The sequence below is a fragment of the Oryctolagus cuniculus genome, chromosome 17, assembly GCF_051225735.1.
Source record: "Oryctolagus cuniculus isolate XC-2025 breed Fujian yellow rabbit chromosome 17, ASM5122573v1, whole genome shotgun sequence".
In the NCBI taxonomy this organism is placed as follows: Eukaryota; Metazoa; Chordata; class Mammalia; order Lagomorpha; family Leporidae; genus Oryctolagus; species Oryctolagus cuniculus.
In genome coordinates, this window is record NC_142883.1 from 65,696,720 (window position 1) to 65,723,623 (window position 26,904).

A 26,904-nucleotide genomic window follows, 5' to 3' on the forward strand; every position below is an offset into this window, starting at 1 on the left:
AATCTCTAAATTATTATTTACAGTAACTCCTCATCCACCATTAACCCCAGACTGCCTTTAACCTAAACTCTGTCTCCAGAGTTGGCCATTTCTTTTTTTTGGATATGTTACAATGTGTGGGGGTTGGCTTCTGATTCTTCTCTTTTGTAAAAAAATATTTTGTAACTACTTCCCAGGAATTATATCCCACAGAAAACAAGAAATACTATACATTAATATGCACATCTATGTAAGGACACATGTAATATATTATATATAACATAATGAGATAATATATGTAATATAAATAGCCTACATTGGTTGAAATATTTCATACATATATTAAAGGTATACCTCAGAACTTTAAGGACATTGTTAATGATGCTATATCATAAAGTTGGAAAATAGTCTAATAGCCAATAAATAAATTAATAAATTATAATACATATAGAATAATGTGGTATGCATCCATTTTCAAAATGAGGATAGATCTATATTATACTGATTATTAGACCATTTCAATATATTTAAAGCCTTTGGTTTGATGACACAACTTAGTAAATTTAGTTAATAATATTTGAGATATCTTTTGATGTGCAAAGAAAAGCCCCATGCTACTCTGGCTTTCTGATCTGTTTCTAAAAAATGACTAATCATGAGATTTTTGGATTTTCCTCCCAGTGCATTAATGCTCAAATGATAAACACTCAAATTAGTTGACTATTGTTGAGGAATTGCATACAATGTTACATACTCTCTAAACATTTCTGAATGATGGATAAAACCTATTAAAACATATCAAAGGATCTTTGATCTAAGCATAGCACTGGCAAACCTTTTCATAAATAGTCATAAAGTAAATACTTTATGGTTTATGAACCATAATATCTCTGTTGTTGCCTAAAATATGTATAGACTGTAAGTAAACAGGTGTGATTGTATTCCAACAGAATACAAAGATAGCAAGGAGCTGGATTTGGCCCAAAAGGACTGCTAATGCAGTGACTCTTCCTGCTCAGAACACCGTGCATGTGTGTCACTACCCATTTTAGAGACAACAATGTGTGCCACACCACGTTTCTCAAGAGGGAGCTCAAATAAAGCTTCAAAGCTTTACATATATAATAAGATTACTTTCTACACTTCCTTTTTTAAAACAATTAAAAATTTAATATGATTAAGATCTTTTATCTTTGACTAGGATAGAATTAGATGATGTGTACCAAGCCTTTGAGATTTTTCAATCTTTGTGTGGTATTAGAAGTCTAAACAAAATGACAACTAGTACACTTAATACATATTTGGGAATTGTCAAGAGGTCCTTTTATTCTCTAACTTTAGGAATGTATCCTTCAGTGCCTTGGTCTGCCTTTTAGTGCTACATATTCATTTCACAGTTTATTTTATTTTATTTATTTATTTTTGACAGGCAGAGTTAGACAGTGAGAGAGAGAAAGACAGAGATAAAGGTCTTCCCTCCATTAGGTCACTGCCCAAGTGGCCGCTACGGCCAGCGCACTGGGCCGATCCGAAGCCAGGAGCCAGGTGCTTCTCCTGGTCTCCCATGTGGGTGCAGGGCCCAAGCACTTGGGCCATCCTCCACTGCCTTCCTGGCCCACACCAGAGAGCTGGACTGGAAGAGGAGCAACCGGGACAGAATCCGGCACCCCAACCGGGTTTAGAACCCGAGGTGCCGGCCCCACAGGCGGAGGATTAGCCTAGTGAGCCACAGTGCCGGCCCATTTCACAGTTTAAAAACTGTGAAGTGTTGCAAATATAATTCATAATTATTATTTAAGGATTAGAAAACACAGATAAAGGATGATTAGATCATGTATGATTGTCACTCAGTACTTTTTTTCCGAATCAGTAACAACAACTTTAATTTGCTCGGGTGTGGGTGGTCAGTCCTCCCTCAGGGTGGGCCGGCAGCTGGCCCTGGATGCAGCACGCCGGTGCCACCCTCACATGGCAGCTGCCAGAATCCGTGCAGCTCCCAGGTAGGAGCTCTCGGGGTGCTGGGCAGGTTTGGTTTCTGACCAAGGGCAGCGAGGTGCGGTGTGTGCAGCCCCTCGGCGCTCTCTGTACCTGTGCTGCCTCCTCCTTGGCCCTGCTGGGCCTCTGCCCCCTGAGTCAGGCAGGAGCTTCCCAGAGCCCTGGGCCTGGGTGAGCCGCGGCCATCCTAGAACACGTTATTGGGCACACAGCCTTCCATCTCCAGCAGCTCTGGCCAGCCCTCATATTTGTGTCTGGGTTGTTCTTCAGGTATTCCTCAAAGGGGCTTTTGCTCTTGAGTTCTCGGCCCCCAGGAACACCCAGCTATCGCAGCAGCCCAGCTGTGTGGCATAGGAGCTGCCGAGGTCAGAGAGGAGCTTCCTGATGTCGTCATTCATCTTGGTCCCTGGGTCATCGTAGGAGGCCACCAGCACCAACGTGCCCATTGGAACTTCTTTAAGGAATCGCACTGGAGTCTTTGTGTCTCCAGTACATGTCGAAGGAGTTGTGTCTCGGCACCAGTCCCATGGTCCCATTCACCAGGGTAATGTTCAGGCCTCTGCCCACGTTGTTTTTCACTGGACTCATGATAATGTGGTTTTCAAAGCACATGGAGGGGCCCACGGCATTGGCAGCCCGCTGGAGATCAAAACGCAAAGCTGGCCGGGCAGGGCTTGCTGAGGCCACACTTGGTCTTCGCCACCTGGTTCTCCTTGGTGGCCAAGCCCATCCAGCACGGCAGATGGGATGCCTGCATGTTTGAAGCTGATGTAGCTGCGCACAAAGAACAGCGTGGTGACCAGGACAAAAGTGAATGCCTGGAGGCGTGCAGACCTGAGACTCATCCTGTGCAGGCAAGGAGCAGCTTCGGGTCAGGATGGGTCTTCCTGAGACTGGATCGCGTGGGCTGCCCGCGGCGGGCCCACAGGCGGCCGCGGTGGCATCAAGGGCGCTCTGGGGAGCCCCGTGGCTGCCGCTGCCGCGAAGCAGGAGAATTTCGGCTGCGTCGTGGCCAACCGCTTCCATCTGCCGCTGGACGACGAGTCGGACCCCTTCGACATCCTGCTCAAGGCCGAGCGCCAGTGCCAGCAGCAGCTGCAGCACAAGAGGCGCGACGAGGGGGCTGCAGCGGCCATGGCTGGAGCCGGTGGCCGTGGGGGCCAGAGCCCAGCCGCGGCCTTGGCCACAGACCTGGCGCGAGGAGGGAGTCCCAGAAGGAGCGCAAGAGCCTCCTGGCCCCGCGCTCAGCAGCCCGACAGCCCCGGCGGCGGCCCGCCAGCCACTTGCCCAGAAACGAACTCCCAGAAGAGGGGAGCAGCAAGGACGGACTGACAGCCAGCGCAGGGGTGACGCTTGATGGAGCAGAGCGGAGACCCTACAGGGAATCCCGCCCCTGTGAGACCGAGAGGCAGGTGGACTGCACAGCTGAGACGTTTACAGATGAAAACCAGTGGACAGCTTTGATCGTGAGAGGCCTCTTCCAGGGCGTGGAGGCCCGAGAGGGGGCATGCGAGGCAGAGGCAGGGGCAGTCCCCGAAACAGAGCCTTTGATGCTGTCGACCAGAGGGAAGACAAGATTTTGAAAGATATGGCGGGAATGATAAAACAGCAGTCAGAACTGAAGACAACATGGGCTATGGAGTGCGCACTTGGGCGTCAGGGAAAGACACCCGTGACATGGAGCCGACCGCAGTGATGGAGGAGTCCCAGGACTCTGGAGCAGGAAACCCCAAGCAAAGTCCCTGAGTCAGAGGTAGAAGAAGAAACTCAAGTTCAAGAGGTGACCTTAGATGAGTGGAAGAATCTTCAAGAACAGACCAGACCAAAGTCCGAGTTGAACACCCGGAAGCCAGAATCAACTGTCCCTTCCAAAGCAGTGGCAATTCACAAGTCAAAATACAGAGATGCTGTGGTAAAGGATGACAAAGAGGACGACTCCCATGTTTTCCAGAAAGCTGCAAATGACATCACGTCCCAGCTGCAGATGAATTTTGGTAACCTCGCTTGTCCCGGGAGTGGAGCCAGAGGCGGCCCAGGGGAGGCAGGAGAAGTATTCGAAGGGCAGAGAACTGTGGGCCCAGAGCTGAAGTGGTGACAGGAGACGTGGCTCTCAACCCCCACGACCCCAGGACTTCCATTCCTGGCCTGAGGAGACTCGCCTTGCGGTCTCTGAGGACAATAGATGTCGTTTTTCTGGAGCCTGGATTCCTTGCACTTTGTTTGGTCTGGGTGTGGGAGGCGGCACTGTCCTGGGGAGGGGAGGGCTGGCCGTGTTTGCCGAAGGCTCTCCAGGTGGAGTTGAGGTGTGCAGACTGGAGGGACTCGCATGGGAAGCAGCCTGTCAGGCCGGGGGCGAGCTGTGGGGACCCCCAGCTGTGCCCCGCAGTGCAGAGGGCCACGGAGAACTTGACCAACTCATTTCAAGCGGTCACAGCCTAGTTTTCAAAGACCAACAAACTGGAACCCAAGTGTACTCACTGCTGACTTGTGACTGTTACACTCTGCCGGGGCTCCTGAGTTCTGGTTGCCATCTAGACAGCGGTTTGAAAATGCTGTTGTGCAGCCACTGGTCACCACTCTGTGACAGAGAAGTGGAAAAAATGGTGATTTTAATGGTGAGTTAAACTACCTCATGGTGCGTGCGTGTGTGTGTATGTGTGACACACTTAGTGCTTATGCGCACTGTGAGAGTACTGCCTTTCCTCGCTGTCATAAATATCGTTTCCCTTTACTCCTTAACTCATTCCAGTAATTTCCAATCCCAGGATCCCATCAAAGCTTGTTCTCTCCAAGTTAATACTTATTTTTACAAAATTAGAGGTCATTTATTCAGTGTCATTTTATGTAACCTGTCAGTAGTATTGTTCTGAACAGAAAACCCTCCTCCAAAATAGCTTCCTCATTTGTTTTTCAAAATATCTTTCTGTTGGCCTGTGCTGTGGCTCAATAGGGTAATCCTCCGCCTGTGGTGCCAGCACCCCAGGTTCTAGTCCCAGTCGGGGTGCCGGATTCTGTCCCGGTTGCTCCTCTTCCAGTCCAGCTCTCTGCTGTGGCCCAGGAATGCAGTGAAGGATGGCCCAAGTGCTTGGGCCCTGCACCCGCATGGGAGACCAGGAGAAGCACCTGGCTCCTGGCTTTGGATCGGCCCAGTGAACCAGCCGCAGTGGCCACTGGGGGGTGAACCAATGGAAAAGGAAGACCTTTCTCTCTGTCTCTCTCTCTCACTGTCCACTCTGCCTGTCAAAAACAAACAAACAAAAAAAATCTTTCTGTCTAGGGAGTGATTTTATTTCACTTGTCAAATATTAGTTGGTTGCCAATATGTGAGTTCATGTCTGGGGTTTCTATTCTGTCTCATTGGTCAACATGTGTATTTTTGTTCCAGTACCAGGTTGTTTTAATTATAACAGCCCTCTAGTATGTCTTGAAATCTGGTATTGTGATGCCTCAAGCTTCATTTTTATTTAAGATTGCTGTAAGTATTTGGGGTCTTCTATTTTTCCATATGAATTTTAGGATCTTTTTTTTTCTATAATTGTGAAGAATATCTTTGGTGTCTTGATTGGGATTGCTTTGGATTTATCGATTACTTGGGGTTGTATGGACATTTTGATGATATTAATTTTTCCAATCTATGAACATGGGATAACTTTCTATTTTGTGTCTTTTATTTCTTTCTCTTTTTAAAAATGATTGTAATAATTTATTTGGGAGGTAGATTTACAGTGAGAGGGAGAGACAGAGAAATGTCTTCCATCCACTGGTTCACTCCTCAATTGGCCACAAAGGCTGGAGCTATGCCAATCCAAAGCCAGAAGCCAGGGGCCTCTTCCAGGTCTCCCACATGGGTGCAGGGACCTAAGGACTTGGGCCATCTTCCATTTCTTTCTTTCCCTGCCCATAGCAGACAGCTGAATTGGAAGAGGAGCAGCTGGGACTTGAACCATCATCCATTTGGGATGCCAGTGCCTCAGGCCAGGGCATTAAACTGCTGTGCCACAATGCTGGCTCCTCTAATAGTCTTTTATTAGAGTCTTTCAGTTTGTTTATATAAAGGATCATATCAACTGCAAACAGGGATAATTGTGCTTCTTTTTTTTCCAATTTGTATCATTTTGATTTGTTTTTCTTACCTAATTTATCTGGCTAAAGCTTCCAGAAGTATACTGAAAATAATGGTGAAAATGGTTGTCATTGGCTCCAGATTTAGTGGAAATCTTCCCAGCTTATCCCCATTCAATATGATGCTGCCTGTGGTTTAGTCATATATTGCTTTGATTGTGTCATGGTATGTTTCTTCTCTATGCAATTTTTAAAGTGTTTTTTCATGAAAAGATGTGGTATTTCATCAAATGTTTCTCTGCATCTATTGGGATAATCATATGGCTTTATCTTTCATTTTGTTGATTTTAAATAACACATTTATTGATTTGTGTATGTTGAACCACCCCTGCATCCCTCAAATCAATTCCACTTTGGATAGATGATCTTGTTGATGTATTGCTAGACTCTATTTGATACTATTTTATTGAGAATTTTTGCATCTTGTCCACTAGGGATATTAGTGTGTAGTTCTTTTTTATTGCATCTTTGTGCTTTTGTAATTAAGGAAATGCTGGTCTCAAAGAACAGGTTTGGATTGATTCTATCCTTTTCAATTGTTTTGAATAATATAAGAATGGGGATCAGTTCTTCCTTTAAAGTTTGGTAGAATTCAGTCTCTTCAGGGCTGGCATAGAAGGTTAAGCTTCTACTTGCAGTTTCTGCATCCCATATAGGTGCTGGTTCAAGCCCCAGCTGTGCCACTTCCAATCCACCTTTGTGCTAATTCCCCTTGGGCCCTTACACCCATGTGAAAGACTCAGGAGGACCTCAGCAATGCTGGCTTTGGTTTGTCCCAGCCCCGGCCATTGCAGAGAAACCATTTGGGGAGAGAACCAGTAGATTGATTCTCTCTCTCTTCTCTCTCTCTCTCTCTCTCTCTCTCTCTCTCTCTCTATCTCTTCCCCCTAATCTCGCTGTCTTTTTCTCTCTGTATCTCTGCCTTTTAAATAAATAAATAATATTTTAAAACTGAATTCAGTGTCTTCTACAATAGTATTTGGAAAGCTGGATTTCATATGCTGAAGTTTGAAACCAGTTTGCTCCAACTCACAATGGATCAAGCATCTAAACCTAATACCCAAAACCATCACAATTACTAGAGAAGAACATAGAGGAAAGTCTACAATATATTGGCCTAGGCAAAGAATTCTTGGGTAAGATCCCAGAAACATGGGTAATAAAACATACACAAATAGACAAATGTGATTACATCAAGCAAGAAGTTGCTGTGCAAAAAATGAAATAATTAACAAAGTGAAGAGGTAATCAACAAAATGGGAAAAATATTTTCAAAATATACATCCAATAAAGGATTAACATCCAGAATATATAATAAGCTCAAGAAATTTAATAACAAAACACACTCCAGTCAAAAAATGGACAAATGGCATGAACAAGCATTTTTCTAAGAATGAAATAAAAATGGCCAACAGATGACAAAAAATTCAGAATCACTAGTCATCAGGAAAATGCAAATAAAAATCACAATGAGGTGTCACCTCTTCCCAGTTAAAATGGCTACCATCCAAAATCAAAAATGACAAATATTGGCCTTAATCATAAATATTCTGAAATAAACATAAAACTGTCACTCATTTATCTAGTTTTCTATTGCCTTTCTAGTGTATTCATCATAGTCCATTTTTTCTCATTCCCCTCTTTTTAAACATAGAATTGTTCTAGAGGGCAATCTTTGATATTCTTTCTAATGACTTTTACTACCTTGTATGTACTAATGATTTCCACATTTGTATCTCTAGCCCAGGAACCCTCCTTCATTTCAGATTAGTGTATCATACTGCCTACTTGAGATCTCTCTTTGGATACCAGTTGTGTAATTAAATCCTAACAAGTCCAAAATGTTACTAATGTTATTCTGTCTCATACCTGTCCCTTATAAAGTCTTCCTACTTAAAACCCTTAAAAGTAAAAATCTACTTTTAAAAAAAGTACTTTTTAAAATTAGTTTTAAAAGTAAAATCTACTGTACATGTTACAACCTGTCTTCTGGCCAGAATTCCTGGATTTGAATTGAGAGTCTGCTGAGGGTGGGCTGTATGAGTTTAGGCAAATCACTTGGCCTTCTTGTACTTAGTTACTTCCTTTACAAGATGCCTAATGTTACCTAACTCACAGAACTGTGAGGATTGACAATGGTTTAACACAGGAGCAATGCTTAATACAACAGTTTGTAATTGTATATTATGTACTGAAAAATCTATTATCATCAATACTAAGGGTTTCTCTCCTAGTGACACCTTCCTATATAGATTTTAGTGACACAGAATCTTGAAAATAGCAATGACGACCAAACCTGGCTTATTTCTTCCTACATATAATAAAAGTAATACTGTCTTTTCTCTTTTGCTTTGTTAGAAAGTTTGACATAAAGTTATCTATTATTAGTAGTGTTATTTTCCTTGTTCCTACATGTTGCTCATATAGTTAACCCCACTTGGAGAGTGTTACTGTACATTAAATCACTTAGTGGAGTACTTAAGAGGTAGTGCTTTATCTTAAATTGATGCTAAGTACATCTTTTAAATTGTTTCACCCATGAAAAATGAAGTATTTCTTAAGTGCATATGGAATTACAATATATGGAATTCCTGGACCTGCTGTTCCAGCTGGAGCTGAGCAGCACCAGCGAGGCCAACACCCTCTTTTGTAGCAAGTCTCTGGCCTCCAACTCCATGGAGTCAGGTGGGGGCTGCGACAGGACGCGGGCACAGGGGACCCTGCGGGAGTGGAGTGACCCTCTGGACCATGACCTGGAGGCTCAGCTCCTCTCCCGGCACCTGCGGGGCATGGAGCCTGCGACACGGGAGAAGTGTCGGGAGCTGTCTGTAATATAAAATAAGAAATATGGAATTAAATGTTAATTTCGGTGTAAAAATTTCCTAAATGATAGTTCTTTCATACTGAACATTGTCCATTGAACAGTAAGGGCCCCTTTGTTTATGGTCTTAAATATTTTTGAACCAAAATGAGCAGAGTATGTGAAACCTTGTCATATTTGTTTGTCTTTAGTTTCTTCTGTGAATCCCAAAGTCAGGAGTCTCTCTGCCCAGCCATAATGTTTCAAGTGAGTATTCCATGCTTTGTCATATTTTTGGAGTTCAGTGATCATAAGTACAGTCTAATATGAATGTATGTTCATTAATCACCAAATTCTTCATATTATTTACAATAACTCTTCATCCACCAGTATCCCCAGACAGGCATTAATCTAAACTCTATCTCCAGAGATCCACCATTCTTTTGGATATGCTACAATGTGTGGGGTTTGCTTCTGATTTCCTCTTTCTTAAAATATTTTGACTTTCATTATTTTTGTGGTCTTTCATTTCTTAATTGATTTGTATTGCCAAATAGTATGCCATTATAAAAGATATACTGCACACTGGTTTTCTTACACATTAGTGTTTGGGTTGCTTTCATATTTGGCTTTCATGAATATTGCTGCAGTGAGCCTTTATTGGTGTGTGGATTTTGTATCTTTTAGTGGCATACCTGGGAGATAAACTACTGAGGCAATAAACAGTCCCATGTAGAACAAGCTGAGAAACTGCCAAATTGCTGTCCATAGTGGCTGCACTGGAAGTTTATGAGGGTCCCATGCTCTTCATGTGCCTGGCAACATTTGTCTATGGCTGAATCAGTCATTTTACTGTATAGGAATTGATATATTTCCCAAAATTTGATTGCATTTCCAATGACTAGTTATAATTACATTTTTTGCAGTATTAAAATTAAAATGTCTTACTGAAATCACTGCTTTGTTTTAAAATTGTGTGTTCTTATGTGTGTTCTTATATTTTTCTTTTCTAGTATAAAATGCAATTTTTTAAATTTCTTAGTAATATTTTCACTTTGACGCTACATTGAATGCTAATACTAATTATATTTTCATGATGTTCATTGCTGCTCTACAGAAATATGATTGATGCTTATGTATTTATTTTATATTCTGAACATCACTGAGTTTTACTTTGGGATTTTAGTGAATACCTCAGAATGTCTTTTGCTTGCAAATATGTCTTAGATGTTACAAGTCACGTTTGCTCTTTTGTATGCAATCTGGAGTTTTTTTCTTTTGTGTGTGTGATTTCTTTAGCACAATATTCCATTACACTGCTGAATAGAAATGTTAAAATATCTATGCCTTGGCCAGTGCCGCGGCTCAATAGGCTAATCCTCTGCCTTGCGGCGCCAGCACACCAGGTTCTAGTTCCGGTCGGGGCACTGGATTCTGTCCTGGTTGCCCCTCTTCCAGGCCAGCTCTCTGCTATGGCCTGGGAATACAGTGGAGGATGGCCCAAGTGCTTGGGCCCTGCACCCACATGGGAGACCAGGAGAAGCACCTGACTCCTGCCTTTGGATCAGCGTGGTGCACCAGCCGCAGTGCGCTGGCAGTGGCGGCCATTGGAGGGTGAACCAATGGCAGGGGAGGACCTTTCTCTCTGTCTCTCTCTCACTGTCCATTCTGCCTGTCAAAAACAAACAAACAAACAAACAAAAAAAACCTTGAGTTTGGACCAATGTCCGCACCAGATGTAGCTGGTTTGGATCGGTGGCCTCTACAGTAAGGTTGTTAGGGTTTTTGGAGATACTCTATACATTATATGGGTGTTGGTTCATGTCCCAGCTGCACCTCTTCTGATCCAACTCTCTGCTATGGCAAAGTAATGGAAGAAGGCCCAAGTGCTTGGGCCCCTGCCCCCATGTGGTAGACCCAGAAGAAGCTCCTGGCTTCGTATCAGCCTAGCTCCAGCCATTGGGCCATTTGGGGAGTGAACCAGCAGATTGAAGACCTTTTTCTCTGTCTCTCCCTCTCTGACTGTAACTCTGCCTCTCAAATAAATAAAATATTTAAATATATATAGACATAAATTGTTTTAAAGAGTGGCAAGTGATTTTGTTCTGTTTTCAGTGATACTAAATTCATAACTGTCAGTGGTACTAGTATCTTTGAAGATTGACTACTGCAAAAGAAAGTGGAACAAAGTGGGAAAATTCAAGTGAAATGAAGAACATGGTAAGTCTTGAGAGACTAAATAACACTTTTAAAATTTTCATGTTCATATTTGTTAAGCACTTTTAACATGCAAGACACTCGTCAGTCTCTGGTGATAAAATAAACAACACAGATTCGGTGATTGCCTTGAGGGGCTGTGGTGTAATTTTGCAACACGGAGTTGTATTCCCCCCCCAAAAAATTATAGACTACACGAAAAAGAAAGAAAAAGTTCTTGAAGCATCTGTGTGCATGTTAAATATATTGAAACTTGAGAAGTTAAATAAACACATAAGGACATGAGGTAGTTTTCAGTTTAATACTACAGTGGCACCATGACATTGGTTAGTTTGTGTGCTCAAAAATAGAAAGTGAGTGAACAATAAAAACATTTCACATCTACTTTCCTAGATGTAGTGTGTGTGTGTGTCTGTGTGTGTGTGTGTGTGGTCTTTCTTCACTTAATAACTGAAATTCTGCAAAGTACATCATTTGGTGATTCTGTAGTTGTGTGAACATCATAGATTATGCTTGCACAAATTTTCCTGATATAATCTACTACACACCTGGGCTACATTATATTGTGTAACCTATTGTTCCCAGACTACAGACTAACACAGCGTGTAACTGTCCTGATCACTGTTGACAAGTGTGACACAATGATTAGTATGTTTGTATTTTAAGATAGAAAAATTACAGTGTGAAAACCACAGTTTGAAAGATGAAAAATGCTTCATTTTTGTTTGATAGTTAGCATGAATTGAACTTGCATGATTAGACCCAGCACTCCTCAGCACACAGTGGGAGCCGCGTACCCTACTGCCCGTACCTCAGGGACCCCTCAGGGCTGGGGCTGCACCACACCTGGCCCGGTGAGCACAGAGCCAACCTGGAGCCCTTGCTCGGGGCCCCGAGGGCTTCACCTGCTGCGGGCCCCACCCATCCTGGCCAAGGAAGCCATGGCCCCTGCTGAGATGGAGGAGGGGAGCCTGGACAACGTCTTCGCCAAAAGGGACAAGAAGAAGGAGGAAGAGCAGAGCAGCCTGTGGCGAGCACCGCGGGTGTGGAGGGCAGTCCTGGCAGGAGCAGCCGAGCAGCGGGCGGCGGGGTGGGTGAAGGGGCTGGACCGGGAGACAGCAGCACCTTGGGCACTGGGGCTGCCACCAAGGCCGTGACGAAAGATGAAGATGAATGGAAAGAGTTTGAGCAAAAAGAGGTGGATTATAGTGGCCTCCAAGTTCAGGCGATGCAGATAAGTGAAAAGGAAGAAGATGATAATGAGAGAAGATCCAGGTGATAACTGGGAAGAAGATGGAGGTGGCAGTGGTGGTGTAGAAAAATCTTCAGGCCCATAGAATAAAACCGCTCCAGCACAAGCACGTCCTGCTCCAGTAATTGTTACAGAAACTCCAGAGCCAGCGATGACAGTGGTGTGTGTATAGGCCGACTGGAGCCAGGCTAACCACAACCAGGAAGATGCCACAAGGGCCACCAGAGATACACAGTGACACACAGTTCCCATCCCTGCAGTCCACTGCCAAGCATGTAGAAAGCCAGAAGGATAAAGAGCTAACAAGCAGTTGGAATTTCTCTCTTGCTCACTCCCTCTCTCACTGCCTCTGTAAATCTGCCTTTCAAAGAAATAAAGCTTTTAAAAAGAAATTGATGAGATTTTGTTGGGTATTGCTTAGAATCTATAGATCACTTTATTTTTTTTAAAGATTTCTTTATTTATATGAGTTACACAGAGAGAAGGTGAGGCAGAGAGAGATCTTCCATCTCCTGGTTCACTCCCCAATTGGCAGCCAGAGCCAGGAGTTTCTTCTGGGTCTCCTACATGGGTGCAGGGGCCCAAAGGTTTGGGCCATTTTCCATTGCTTTCCCAGGCCATAGCAGAGAGCTAGATCAGAAGTGCAACAGCCGGGACTCAAACCGGCACCCTCATGGGATGCCAGCACTGCAGGTGGCGGCTTTACGGCTATGCCACACCTTTGGCCCCTCTATAAATCACTTTAAAAAGAATTTGAAATTCCTAAATATCAAGGCTCTAAACTGTGAGCATGATAAAATCTTTTAATTTTCCTGAAATATCTTTCAGCAATGTCTTAGTTTTCAGTATACAGATATTTCCCATATTAAATTTATCCATAAGTACATATAATTCTGATACATCTATTGGTCTCATCATAGGCTTTTATTATACAATTTCCCTTGTTCGTACTGTTAATATGTTGAATTACATTGTGCATTTTCTTAATCCTAAACCAATGTTGGATTCCTGGGATAAGCCCCACTTGGTCATTGCTTCTTACTTTTCTTTATAAAATATTGGAGATTACCACTGTCCCAGAATGTTCTCTTTGGATTATTCTCTTTCATCCTTACCTTTGCTCATCTCAATGCCAACAACTGCTATGACTTTTTACTTTTATGAGCAGGGATTAGTTTTATGTATAGTTTCATATAAATGGAGTCATATATTACATAGCTTTTTCTGTCTGATTTTCTTATTTTTCAGATTTTTCCATGTTCATTTACAAATACTTTATTGTTACTCCTTAGTATATTCCCAGAACTTAGACTCTTTCCAGTTTTTGGCTGTTATCAACAAAACTGCTATGTGCACTTGTGCTAAGACTTTCTGTATTTTTTTTGACTTTCTCTGGAATACATACTAGGGAATATAATTGGTAGATGGATTTTACAGAAGGTTTGGGTTTTCATTTTTAGAAGCTACCAGATCCTTTTCCAAAAAGAGTGAACTGCTTTTTTTAAAAATTTTTTTACAGGAGAGTGGACAGCGAGAGAGAGACAGAGAGAAAGGTCTTCCTTTTGCCATTGGTTCACCCTCCAATGGCCGCTGAGGCCAGCACGTTGCGGCCAGCGCACCGCGCTGATCTGAAGGCAGGAGTCAGGTGCTTATCCTGGTCACCCATGGGGTGCAGGGCCCAAGGACTTGGGCCATCCTCCACTGCACTCCCTGGCCATAGCAGAGAGTTGGCCTGGAAGAGGGACAACCCCGACAGAATCCGGCGCCCGGACCGGGACTAGAACCTGGTGTGCTGGCGCCCCAGGCGGAGGATTAGCCTAGTGAGCCTCGGCGCTGGTAAGAGTGAACTGTTTTAACCTCTCACCAACATTGTGAGATAATTTGGGCTGTCTCATACCTTTGACAACCTTTTACACTGTTAGTTTACCCATTTTGTTTTGCTTAATGTTCTTGTGTGTTTTTTCATATTTAACAATCTGTAATTCAAATGTAAAATTCAATACAAGCCATTTGTAGGGTTTGGAATCTGTTGTTCCTTAAAAACAAGAATGGGGAAATGCAGCAAAATGACCTTTCCACTTTTTAAAAACATCCAAAGAATAGATCATGGGGCCGTGAAAGAGCCACTTAATCAAATCCAGTTTCTCCCTAGACCAATAGTCTTACACTCATTCCAGTCTTAATTGCATATCCCTGAATGAAAAGACTCACCATTCAGTTTTGCTTTCATAGCCATTTAAAAACACTCAGCACCAAAGCTTGCTTCCTGTAACACCAGACAACGCAGGAAGCTCCTTCAGCGTCCATGTCTTCTTTGTAAACAAGGAGCAGGGATGTGTAGAAAGCAGAGCTGAGCCTGCACTGACATTTCCCGGAAACCGCGGGTGCCATTCAAAGGCCCAGATGCTCTCAGGCTTGCAGTGAATCATATGAGCCCTCAGCTTCCGGCCCCGCGAGCTCTGGGGCCGTTCTTTGCAGGGAGGCCCTGGGGGCCCTGGGGGACCCCAAGGTCCTGGAGCTCCTGAAGACGTATTCCACGGACCCATGATCGAGGTGGCCAAGACGGGCCAGCTGGCCGTGGGCGTCTGTAGTGGCCGCAGCGCGGCGCGGAGCCTGCGGCCGGGCCCTACCTCTCGGTGGACCCCGCGCTGCCCGCCGAGGAGCACGACGTGGGGGCTGCGAGAGGCGCTGCCGGACGAGGCCTGGCCGCTCTTCGACCGCTACTGCGCCCGGTTCGCCCTGCGCAGCGCCGGCGGCGAGGAGGCCGCGCCCTGTCCACCAGGAGGTGGGCTACGTGCTGGACCAGCTGCAGCATGAGCGGCCGCCCTGGCGCGCCGGGCCGAGAGCCCCACGGTGCGGCACGAGTGCGCCGAGGCCCTGGGCGCCATCGCCCAGCCCGCCTGCCTGGCGGCGCTGCGGGCCCACGCGGCGGACCCGGAGCGCGCGGTGAGGTAGAGCTGCGGGGCGGCCCTGGACGTGTTCCAGAGGAGCGCTGGCGGCCTCCCAGTATGCGGACGGGCTGGAGCGACTGCAGGCGGGCGTGTCCTAGGCCGGCCCCGCCCCCAGGTGTTGCAGCCCCGCCTCCAGGGGTTCCAGTCCCGCCCTGGAAGGCTCAGGACACGCCCCTGATGGTTCCGGCCCCGCCCCCAGAGGTTCCAGGCCCCGCCCCCGGACGGTGCTGGTTCTGCTCCCAGGGTGCAGACGCTCTGATCGCCCCACCCAGTCAGGGACCTGTGCATCCGCCTGGCGCCCCCGAGGGCCTAGCGCAGGGCTCCACCGCGCAAAGTTCCCAGGCACGAGGCCTGTGGGGGGACCCGGGGGCTGTGCCTGAGCTGCTGAGAAGCTGGGGCTACAGTGGCTCAGGCTTCCCTCAGAATGGGACAGCGGGGATGGGAGGCCTCGAACTCGGTCCTCAGGGCGGGGAAAGGGGAGCGGAGGCGGTCGCTGGCTGGACCTGGTGGGGTCACGAGCACCAGTGAACCTTTTAGCCTAATGTACATAGAAACTTGAAAAAGTTGAAGGTCAATATTATAACTAATTTTTTATTTATTTGAAGCACAGGAAAAAACTTGGTACACTTCGGAAATTCAGTGGCACACATACACTGCTATAACTTCAGGAACATTATACAGTTAAAAAGATTAAAATGGGAATAAAAGGGGAAAAAATACTCTCCTGTTTCAGACACTACATTAAATAATTTTACCTGCCCAAACAGACCATTTACAAATATTTGGTCAATAAATTGCTAACATCCATAAAAAGGAAGATTTTTTTACTAAAATGCATGAATGTAAAAGATTGATATCTAAACAAGAAAAGACAAAACCAAATGGAATGAAAGCCTCTCTGTCACGTCTAAAATCGGGCTTTCTGTTGGGGTCTTCATACTCTTCTCTCCCTCTACCATATCCTGCTGGAGCTCCAGGCCCCATTCCTCTAGGACCCTGTCCACCCACAGGCCCGGCACCTCCCTGCCCAAAGTGCTCAGTGCGCATGCCGCTTCCCATGACGAAACCACTCATGGTGCTGCGGAACTCCAGGGTTAGCTTCGTCACCTGTGCCGCCGCCACCACCACCTGGAGGTGGGAATTTCTGGGACTTTCGCTGTCCATTGCTCCTCCACCTCCCATTCTCACGTCTCTTTCTCTTGGGCCCATTTAGCCCATATGACTGTAACTTTCCTCTCTTGGGTCTCATTTGTTCTTCCATCTCACGTTGATGAATCCTCATCTCTTCCTCCTTTCTATGGCATTCTTTCTCTTGCCTCAAGTGCATTCCTCTATGTTTCTGTATTTGGGGTTGTGAAGTTTTTCCATACATTTTAATTCTTCCTAGTGTCGCATTAGATCTTGGCGCTAAAGTTTGCCTGATGCTCATGATAGCATCTTTCATCCCGATTTTTCATTTGCATCTGTCATATTTTTTCTCACTTTGTTCCCTCTTTGTGGCCCCAAGAACCGTCACGGACCCTCCCACAGACGGATGCGCGACGCGGTGCGTTTTAGACCAGGAACCACGGGCGTCAGGGCCGCGGAAGGCAGGGAACCGAGGAGTCAGAGACGGAAACATGGGCTGGAGCCGGAACTCCTCCCAGAGCCTTCGGGTTCTGGATCTGCGCGGGCAAAAGCTGTGTCCAGGGACGGGGAGCATGTGCGCTGACCTCGCATGGAGACAGAAAGGACAAAAGGTCCCCTGGCTTTGACCGTCCCCGGTTCAGCATTGCCCAGCATTTAAGGGAGAACCGCAGGTTCCTGTGCAGGGAAGAAGCAGCAGACACTGCCCTTCCAATGCCCCCCTCTCCACCCACCCAGCGCGTGGTCAGAGCTGAGCCAGGTCAGGGGGGGCCCCAGTTCTGCTTGAGAGCGCCAATAAATTTATGGCTAAAGGGACCAACGGTGACACCTGCATTCCATGTGAGCACTGGATCAGGGCTCGGCTGCTCCGCTTCTGATCCAGCTCCTTCTAATGCGCCTGGGAGAGCAGCAGAGGATGGTCCGAGGGCTTGGGCCCCTACACCCACGTGGGAGACCCGGAAGAAGCTCCTGGCTCCTGCCAGCGTTGTGGCTATAAAGGGAATAAACCAACAGATGGAAGGTTTCAGTCTCTCTCTCTCTTCTCGTCTGCCTTTCAAATAAATCTTTAAAATAAAAATTCGTGTTGAAAACCCAGGATTCTCTTTTCTGATTGGAATACTTATGAATTTTTATTGCTGGTAACTTAACGTTTTCCTTTTAATAAAGCTCAAGAGTTTCTACAAATGGAATTTATTGTGACTGTCCTGCGCTGCCCGGAGCCCCTGCATCACTTCCGGTCATCAGACCCCGCCTCTATTCCCCTCACTGCGCCTATTGCAACGCTTGTGAGGCTTGTTTCTATCAGTATTTAAAATTCTGTATTAATATTTATTAGAAAGGCAGAGTCGGAGGGAGCTTCGACGACCCGGGATGAGACAGTCGCGTGGAGTGGAGCAGATGGGCCCGAGTCGGGAGTGCAGCTCCTTTGCCCGCCTGGGGCCTGGGTCTCCCCAACTTGGCGGGGCTGTCGGTCGCCCCCTGGCGGACGCTTCTATTTTTTCGTTCCGGAGCTCGGAATCTGGAGAACACTGGGCCGGGATGACAGTGCCCGGGAGCAGTTCCAGGAGCCCGGCAATACCCACAGGATCGCTCCAGCCATGCCAGAGACTGAGCTCCACACCTGTTCGCCGGAGATTGGACTCGATCTGGGGCTGCGGACCCCATTTCCTGGCTCCTAGGTTGTCTCGGGACTCCGGCATCGGGTCTTCCAGGATGCGTGCAATTCCGGGTCTCTCCCCCGGGGAAGGCAGCGGCCAGGCTCCGTGTGAGGGGGACCAGGGTGGTTAATGGGGGCTCCCGCACGTGTGCATGGGGAGCCTGCTGGCGGAGTCCACACATTTCCGAGTCTGCGCCCTCGGTTGCGCATGGCTGGGCCCAACCTGGAAGCACGTGGGGCGGCCCCGGGTTCTGCCGCAGCTGCGCGGTCCTGTGTATGGAGTTGGCCTCCACTGTCCCTGAGTCCCGCTCCGTGCGCCCCAGGGGCAGGGCAGGCGGCCGCGATGTGGACACACAAGTGTCGTTGGCCGCCCGCAAGGGGAAAGTGGGGCCTCACCTGGGGCCCCTCCCAAAGTTCGCACGTGGCCCGGCCCGGTGGTGCGGGTGTCCCGGCAGTGGACGGATGCCCTCTGCCCACCTGAGAGAGGGGCTTCGAGCAGCGCAAAGCCTTGATGAGGAGACAGAGGGTTATTCCAGTGTCCAGCGGTGCCTCTGCTCTGCTGAGATCTCTGCAAGCGCAGCAGGTGCATGCTCCTGGAGCCGAATGCACGCAGGGCAGCTGGCGTGGGGTGTGCGTGTGTGTGCACGCGTGCTAACAATGAAAATAATAATTATGTGATAATGAAAATCCTGATGCACAGTTACGTTATAAGCGAGTTATGCCAGTGTCTATGAATACTGTGGGGTGCAGAGGTTCCAGACACAGATCTGCGCTGGGCGCACAGGTAACCCGGTTGGCGTCCTTGTTGGTCTCTGTCACTGCTGCTGAATCTGCTGTGATGGGCACGCGGACACCTGTCCTCCCCACGAAGGCGCCCACATACGGCCGACGGCGGCACAGGGATTCTGGCCTCAGGGATTTCCGGATCCCCGGGAGCCTGGGCAGCAGGGGTGCGCGCGGAGTGGCCGTGTGCGACTGGTGCAGAAAGCCCCACAGTGCCTGGTGCTCCAGGCGGCGCGGGGCGAGGCTGTGCCCGGAGCTTCAGAGACCCCTTCGGCTGTCCAGGGAAACCGCCGCCCTGCCCACGGCTGCCAGGTAGCGCAGGTGGAAAGGAGCCGGCAGGACCCCGACAAGGCCGGGCTTCTGACCCGCAGGAAGTGGGCCCGCACGAACCTGCGATCCACAGTGGCCTGGTGACTTCCACGCTGGGTGCAGGGCGCTCCCTGGCGGCCGCCTCTATAACCCGCAGGAGGGACTCGGAGGCCAGACCCTGAGCTGCCAGAAAGGACAGGACAGGTCTGGGGCTGGGTACCTGTCGGAGGGTTAGAGCTGACATTCATTTGTTGGGTGCAGGATAGGGTTTCGGGTGGGTGATGGAGTCCTGAGGTTCAAAGTAGTAAAAGGAACCTTGAGTGTCCTGACGGTGACCATTCAGGAATTTTCGTCTTTGTTCTCTGTGCTTGTCCCCCTCCCCCTTCCAGGATCACAACTTGAAATGACCCATTTGCCCTCTGCCTGAGCTGGGGCATCTCCTTCTCCAGAATTACAGAGAAGCTCAGAAGTCACTCAGCTTGGGGCTGAGCTCAGTGTGGATACCCCGTGTCTGTGCATCAAGCATCACCTCTCCCCCAAACGAATCCACCCTCCACCCGGGCCAGGACCTTCCCCCTCCCCACCCTTGCCTGCCTGCCCTTCCTCCCCTGCATCACCAGTGCCCCCCTCACACGGAGTCAGTCCTGGTCTCCAGTATCCTACACCTTATTTACAACCCCCACCTCACAGAGCAACCCCAAGAGCCCTTAGGCTGACACCTGTTCTTGCTTCCCTCTAGTGAGGGGCAGAGGCACAGGTGAGCCGCTTTGTGTTGTTTGAATGCCCCCAGGGCCCCTGGGGTTCCCTGCACAAATATCCAGACGGTTGATGAGGAACAGAAAGGATCTCCTAACCCATCCATCCCCAGCGCACCCTCCTCTTTGCACTCTCCCTCACAGCGCTCCTCCACTCCACCCAGCTCAGCCCCGCCAGGGGAGTCCCCACCACCTCCGTCCTTGCACGGGGTTATCCTGTGTCAGATGCTGGCCCCGAGAACCTGGGTCCTTATGGAACCCCTGACAGTCACTCGGCCAAAGGACAAATTCTGATTTCCCCTCTGTGCCATCTTTCCCGCTGTGGTTTCATCCTACAGAGCCACGGAAGACAGAGCCTGCGGGTAACGCTCGCCGCCCTCCCCCATCCCTCCTCACGTTCCATCAAGGTCAAGACCTTCAACAGTCACGACTTTGTGTCCCACACTGCATTTCACCATCGCCGGCCTGGCCTGAGCACCGCCAAACGCTTCCCGGTTCCTGGCTGTCTTTTTTTATAGTATTCGTTTTATGATTGGTTGGTGCCCTTGCTTGCTGTCCAATCAGAGTCGGTCTCCCAGGGGTCCCCGCCCCACTACTAGGGCTATAAAAGGGGCTCCTCTCTCTCCGCCATTTTCTCCGCGAAGCCCGCCTTTCTGCTCTTCTGTCCGGGGTTGTGCGGTTACCTGACGGGCGTCCAGGGCTCCAGCCCTGATCCCCGGACAAGGCGGCGAGCGGCAGCGGGGGACACTGGCAGGAAGGGTGGGCCCGCGGGTCGTGCGCCAGGTGAGGGCGCAGGTTCGGCCCGGGCCCGAGAACTTTCCCGCGTCCGCGCGGCGCCTTCCTCGCCGGCTCCTCAGGCCTAGCGAGTTCTGGTGTCCGCGGCCAGAGCGGCGCCGTTGGGGCCCTGAGGCCGTCCTGGAGCGGGCAGCTGGGAAGGGAGAGCGAGGACCCCGGGCGTGCGTGGTCGTGACGGCGTCCGTGTGGCTCCTCTCAGAACAGCCCCGGCCGGCAGGGCTCTTGTGGAGACGCCGCCTGGCGGCCTCGGCCTCTGAGAAAGGAGGTGGAGCAGCCACGCGGCCCCTCGTGGCCCCGGGGTCCGGGCGGTCCCCCCGGGGCGTGTGCACTGAGGGTCCTAGTGTGGTCAGGTGGACCCCAGAGGAAGCACCTATATGGTGGTGGGGGGTGTCCCCTGCCGGGTCTCGTTCTTCTGTTGAGTTGGGGTCACAATGCCCGCCCCGTGCTGGGAATCCTCCAGCCATCCAGGGCTCGCCTTGGGGTGTGTCTGGTGTTATTCCCAGGCTTTAGGGTTGTGCTTCCTACTAGTTTTCACTTCAGGATAAGAAATCCGAGCTGCCCTCCCCTCTCTCTGGAGGTCAAATTCTAAGACCCCCGAGCGATCCCTGAAAACACAGATCATATTGACCCCTATGTATTCTATGTGTTTTTAAATATACATCCCGCATGGAAAATTCCTAAGTTACCCCCAGTACAGGTCCAGTATTTCAGCAGGAGGTTACAATGCTGGTTCAGATGTCCGTGTCCCATGTTGGAATACCCGAGCATGAGACCTGACTCTGGCTTCTGACTCTGCCCACTAATGCATATCTTGGGAAACAGCAGTAGTTGAGTGGCTGCCACCCACGTGGAATTTTTGGCACCACACATGTTGGTAGTGAACTAGCAGATAGGAATGTGGCCCTGTTTCTCAAATAAAATTAAATAAATAAGGCACATTAGAGATTTAAAAAGCAATTTCCTCATAAATATTGGTGCCTGTTACTATAATTAGTCAAGTTATAGAGGAAGAAAATAGATTAGTTTTAGTTGGAGTTACACTAATTTCTTGGTTCCTAAAACCAATGGATTATTTCTATCCTTTATAAATTAAGCAAGTCATATTATATTTCTGAGCATGAGTTAGTGGTTTTTGCATACTTTAGTGAATAAGGAAACTTAAGTTTCTGTTTTTACATTCATAACCTAATGTTGTCTTTAAACTGTTTAAAATGTATGTGCCCTGGGGCTGGCGCGCTGGTGCAGTAGGTTAGTCCTCCGCCTGCAGAACCGGCATCCCATATGGGTGCTGGTTCTAGTCCTGGCTGCTCCTCTTCCAATCCAGCTTTCTGCTGTGGCATGGGAAAGCAGTAGAGGATGGCCCAAGTCTTTGGGCCCCTGCACCCATATGTCAGACCAGGAAGAAGCACCTGGCTCCTGGCTTTGGATCGGTGCAGCTCTGGCCATTGCAGCCATTTGGGGAATGAACCATGGATGGAAGACCTTTCTCTCTGTTCCTCTCACTGTCTGTAACTCTACCTCTCAAAATAAATAAAATCTTTAAAAAAAAGTATGTGTCCTAAAATGATTTGAGGATTGGGTGATAGTAGGGAAGAAGGTGATGGAGAATGAGTTATTTCTTGATGTGAATCAAAGAGGGATATTATTGATAGGATATATAAATTTTCCTTGTGGTGTTATGATTAGTAGGTAGACTGAGTTCAGTGTTAATTCACCGGTTAGTCTCAGTTAGGATGGTAGTAAGTTTGGACTATGAGAATGATGACTATGTGAAGAGCCACCTGATTAAATTAATGATTGGCCCTGAGGCTGAGTGAGTTAGGTTTGCTAAGGGTTCATCATGCTGCTGCTAGAGGTGAAATTGTTTTGTAGTCCTTGGCCAAAGAGTGAAGTTTGCCTGTGATAGAGTTTGCAAGACAAAATAATATTGATGTTATTAGGCCATGGGCCAGTGTTAGAGCTGTAGATCTTGTAAATTTTCATGATGTTTGAATAAGAACTCTCAATTATCAATGTTAATGTGGCTCACTAATGAAAGAGTGATTAGTGATTCCAGATGTGTTTGACAGAGCGAGATGGAGCTTGTTATGATTTTCCTCATAGGGATCCTCAAAAGTGAATAGGCTCTGTAGTCTGTTTAAGGGATCTAAGATTGTAGTGGCTCATATTATGCCATAGCCTCCTAGAATATTGCCTTGGCAATAGAGGCCTCTACATGGGCTTCTGGTAATCATAGTTGAAGATCATATAGGGACATTTTTGCTTCTTTTTATCAATGTTAATTGGATGGCTAGGGCTAATGCTTAATAAATAGGCAAATACTTTCAATAACTACTATCAAAGAAGTAAATGAGACAGATGCATCTTGAGGGAGGAAATGGCTAATGATGCTTTTATTTTAGGGCAGAGGCCAGTAATTACTGCTTCTGCTTGAGGCATGAAAGCTAGTGCTAATAAGTAATTGAGTTGTGTGTGAGCATGTACAACGTAACTGTCTTAGTCAATTTTTTGAATCACAGAATATGAGATTGATTCTAGAGACCTGGTTTGTCTTTCAGTGCTATGGATTGTTATTTAAGAATGAGTTGTAACAATCACTGTTTTTTACTGTTTTTTTTTTCTTTTTTTTATTTAATAAATGTGAATTTACAAAGTGCAACTTTTGTATTGTTGTGGCTTCCCCCCAACCTCCCTCACTCCCCCGGCCCTCCTCCCTTCTCCCACTCCCTCTCCCATCCCCCCCTTTATCGAGTTTCATTTTCAATTACCTTAATATACAGAAGATCAACTTCGTATATACTAAGCAAGGATTTCAATAGGCTGCACTCACACAACTGCACAAGGTATAGGGTATTGTTCGACTAGTAGTGTTGTTTTTAAGTTTCATAGTAAAACACATTAAGGACAGAGATCCTACATGGGGAGCATGTACCCAGTGACTCCCGTTGTTGACTTAACAAATGGCACTCTTATTTATGATGTCAGCAATCGCTCGAGACTTGCTATGAGCTGTCTAGGCTATGGAAGCCCCTTGAGTTCACCAACTCTGAACTTGTTTAGTAAGGCCATATCACAGTGGAAGTTCCTTCCTCCCTTCAGAGAAAGGTGCCTCTCTCCTTGATGGCCTGTCCTTCTGCTGGGGTCTTGTTCACCAGGATCTTTCATTTAGATTTTTTTTTTTTTGCCATCGTGTAATGGCTTTCTATGCCTGTGAGACTCTCATGGACTTTTTAGCCAGATCCAAATGTCCCAAGGGTTGATTCTGAGGCAGGAGTGCTGTTTTGGGTGTTTGCCATTCTATGAGTCTGCTGTGTGTCGTGCTTCCCCCGCAGGGTCATTCTCTCCCTTTTAATTCTATCCTTCATTATTTGTTTACACTGGTCTTATTTGTGATATCTCTTCCACACTTACCCTATCTTTTTGATCGGTTGTGTACTTATACTTATCACTTAACCAAGTGTGCTGGCATTGGTACCTGCCTCCTTGATAAGATTGAGTTGAAATCCCTTGGCACATCTCTCATTCCACCATTGGAGGCAAGTCCGAGTGAGCATGTGCCGACCTATACATCTTCCCACTACCATGTTTAACAGAGATCACTTTTCTGTTAATTTTAAACGCCCAAGAATGATTGTGCATTGATTACAGAGCTCAACCAGTGGTCTTATGTAGAACAAACAGAGCAACAACAACAACAAAAATACTAAAAGGAATAAAATAGTAAGTTGTTCCTCAACAGTCTAGACAAGGGTTGATCATGTCATTGTCTCTCATAGTGTCCATTCACTTCAATGGGTATCATTTTAGAGGCTCATTTAGTTGCCATCGATCAGAGAGAACATATGATATTTGTCCATTTTGGACTGGCTTATTTCACTCAGCATGATGTTTTCCAGCTTCCTCCTTTTTGTTGTAAATGCCCGGATTTCATTGTTTTTTACTGCTATATAGTGTTCCATAGAGTACATATCCCATAGTTTCTTTATCCAGTCATCCATTGATGGACATTTAGGTTGATTCCATGTTTTAGCTATTGTGAATTGAGCTGCAGCAAATATTGAGGGGCAAATGGCTCTTTTTTTCTCCGCTTTAATTCCATTTGGGTAAATTCCAAGGAGTGGGATGGCTGGGTCCTGTGGTAGTGCTATATTCAGGTTTCTGAGGACTCTCCAAACTGACTTCTGTAGTGGCTTTAGCATTTTGCATTCCCACCAAGAGTGGGTTAGTGTCCCCTTTTCCCCACATCCTCGCCAGCATCTGTTGTTGGTTGATTTCTGTATGTAAGCCAATCTAACCGGAGTGAGGTGAAACCTCATTGTGGTTTTGATCTGCATTTCCTTGATGGCTAGGGATCCTGAGCATTTTTTCATGTGTCTGTTGGCCATTTGGATTTCCTCTTTTGAAAAATGTCTTTTAAGGTCCTTGGCCCATTTTTTATTGGGTTGTTTGTTTTGATTCTGTGGTGTTTTTTGATCATTTTATAGATTCTAGTTGTTAATCCTTTATCTGTTGTGTAGTTTGCGAATAACATCTCCCATTCTATTGGTTGCCTCTTCACTTTCCTGACTGTTTCCTTTGCTGTAAAGAAACTCTTCAATTTGAGGTAATCCCATTTGTTTAATTTATCTTTGATTACCCATGCCTCTGGGGTTGTCTCCAGGCATTCTTCGCCTGTTCCAATATCTTGAAGGGTTTCCCCTATGCTCTCAATTAGTTTCATGGTGTCGTGGCGCATCTCTAGTTCTTTGATTCATGTTGAGTGGATTTTTGTATAAGGTGTAAGGTAGAGGTCTTGCTTCATACTTCGACATGTGGACATCCAGTTTTCCCAGCACCGTTTGTTGAAGAGGCTGTCCTTGTTCCAGTGGTTGGTTTTAGGTCCTTTGTCGAATATGAGTTGGTTATAGATGTTTGGATTGGTCTCCGGTGTTTCTATTCTGTTCCAACCAATCACTGTTGAAGGTAGATGAATTGATTGTTAGCTGGGCAGATGGGAGATGGGAATAAAATGTTAGGGGATAAGATGATAATTACAGTGTGTAATCCTGTTATTGTGGGAATAACAAAAAAGGTGAATACTCTTTTATTCACTTTGTTTCTTATGGAATTTAATCTTTGGTGATTCAATATATTTTGATGTGGGTTTGTGGGTTGTGTATTTAGAATTTTAGTTGGATAAATAAATACTGTTAATTTGATTGAGATCATATTAATTCATTATATTGGTGCATCTGTGGCATTTCATTACAGAAATATTTTGCATTCAATATTAAATTGATGTTACCTAGATTCATAAAGATGTAACACAGATATTTGTCAGTTTTCAAAGTATTTTAGTGGCCCTGGTTTGAAGACATGGAGATATGGACCCACACATGTCAGAGCATTGTCATAGTATAGACCAAGTGGAGTAGATGTGAAGGTTGCTTCATGCAAGCATCTTGGGATGGAATTTGTTTTTAGATCAAATGGTGTGTCAGCTTATGGGTGTAAGCCATCTTCAGATGAAAGTAATATATGGATTGGTATTTCTATAGGTATGACAACTCTATTACCTACTGTATGCAATAATAATTCTCCTGGTTTCAAATCTTGTATGCATTATATAAAGAGCCCATGGTTAAGCCCTCATATCTGTATATTCAGAGCTTCAGTATTGTTGGTGTCTTGTATCTTTTATGGTTAAGAGGGGTTGTTAATTTCATCTATCCTATGTAAATAATTTGTAATTATGAATGGGCAATTAATATTTGAATAATAAAATATAAATAATAAAAGACAATTAAATCTGTTTCTTGGGCATCTGTAGCTCTTCTTATGGGTTAATTTGGTTGTTAACATAGGTGGAATAATGTAAGGAATTCAAGAGCTAGTTAAGAATAAAATTATTAGTGTGTAGTTATGAGAGTGTAGTTGTTTTTTTCTATAATGGATGATGTAGCATCTTGGAATGGTAGTTGAAATGGATATGCCATAGGATATAAAAGATTTAAATCTATAAATAAGCCATGACAATGTTACGTAATATTTTTATTTATATTTTAACAAGGAAGGGTTATAAGGTGCTCCAGTTGTTCCTTTGTGTTTTTTTTTAATTTTGTTTTTAAAATATTTTATTTATTTGAGGGCAGAGTTATAGATAGAGGGAGAGACAGAGAATAAAT

At 46.4% G+C, this 26,904-nt stretch overlaps 3 pseudogenes across 1 annotated transcript; 2 read left to right on the top strand and 1 right to left on the bottom strand.

Moving 5' to 3' along the window:
- Positions 1-1,193: 1,193 nt before the first annotated feature.
- LOC149121309 (protein FAM3D pseudogene) lies at positions 1,194-2,941 on the bottom strand (annotated as a pseudogene).
- LOC127488648 (intracellular hyaluronan-binding protein 4 pseudogene) lies at positions 2,866-12,757 on the top strand (annotated as a pseudogene). The gene is made up of 4 exons (XR_016223618.1): positions 2,866-4,589; positions 9,109-9,163; positions 11,012-11,116; positions 11,846-12,757. The product of XR_016223618.1 is annotated as an intracellular hyaluronan-binding protein 4 pseudogene (transcript).
- On the top strand, positions 8,679-17,428 carry LOC149121310 (deoxyhypusine hydroxylase-like; annotated as a pseudogene).
- Positions 17,429-26,904: the final 9,476 nt, after the last annotated feature.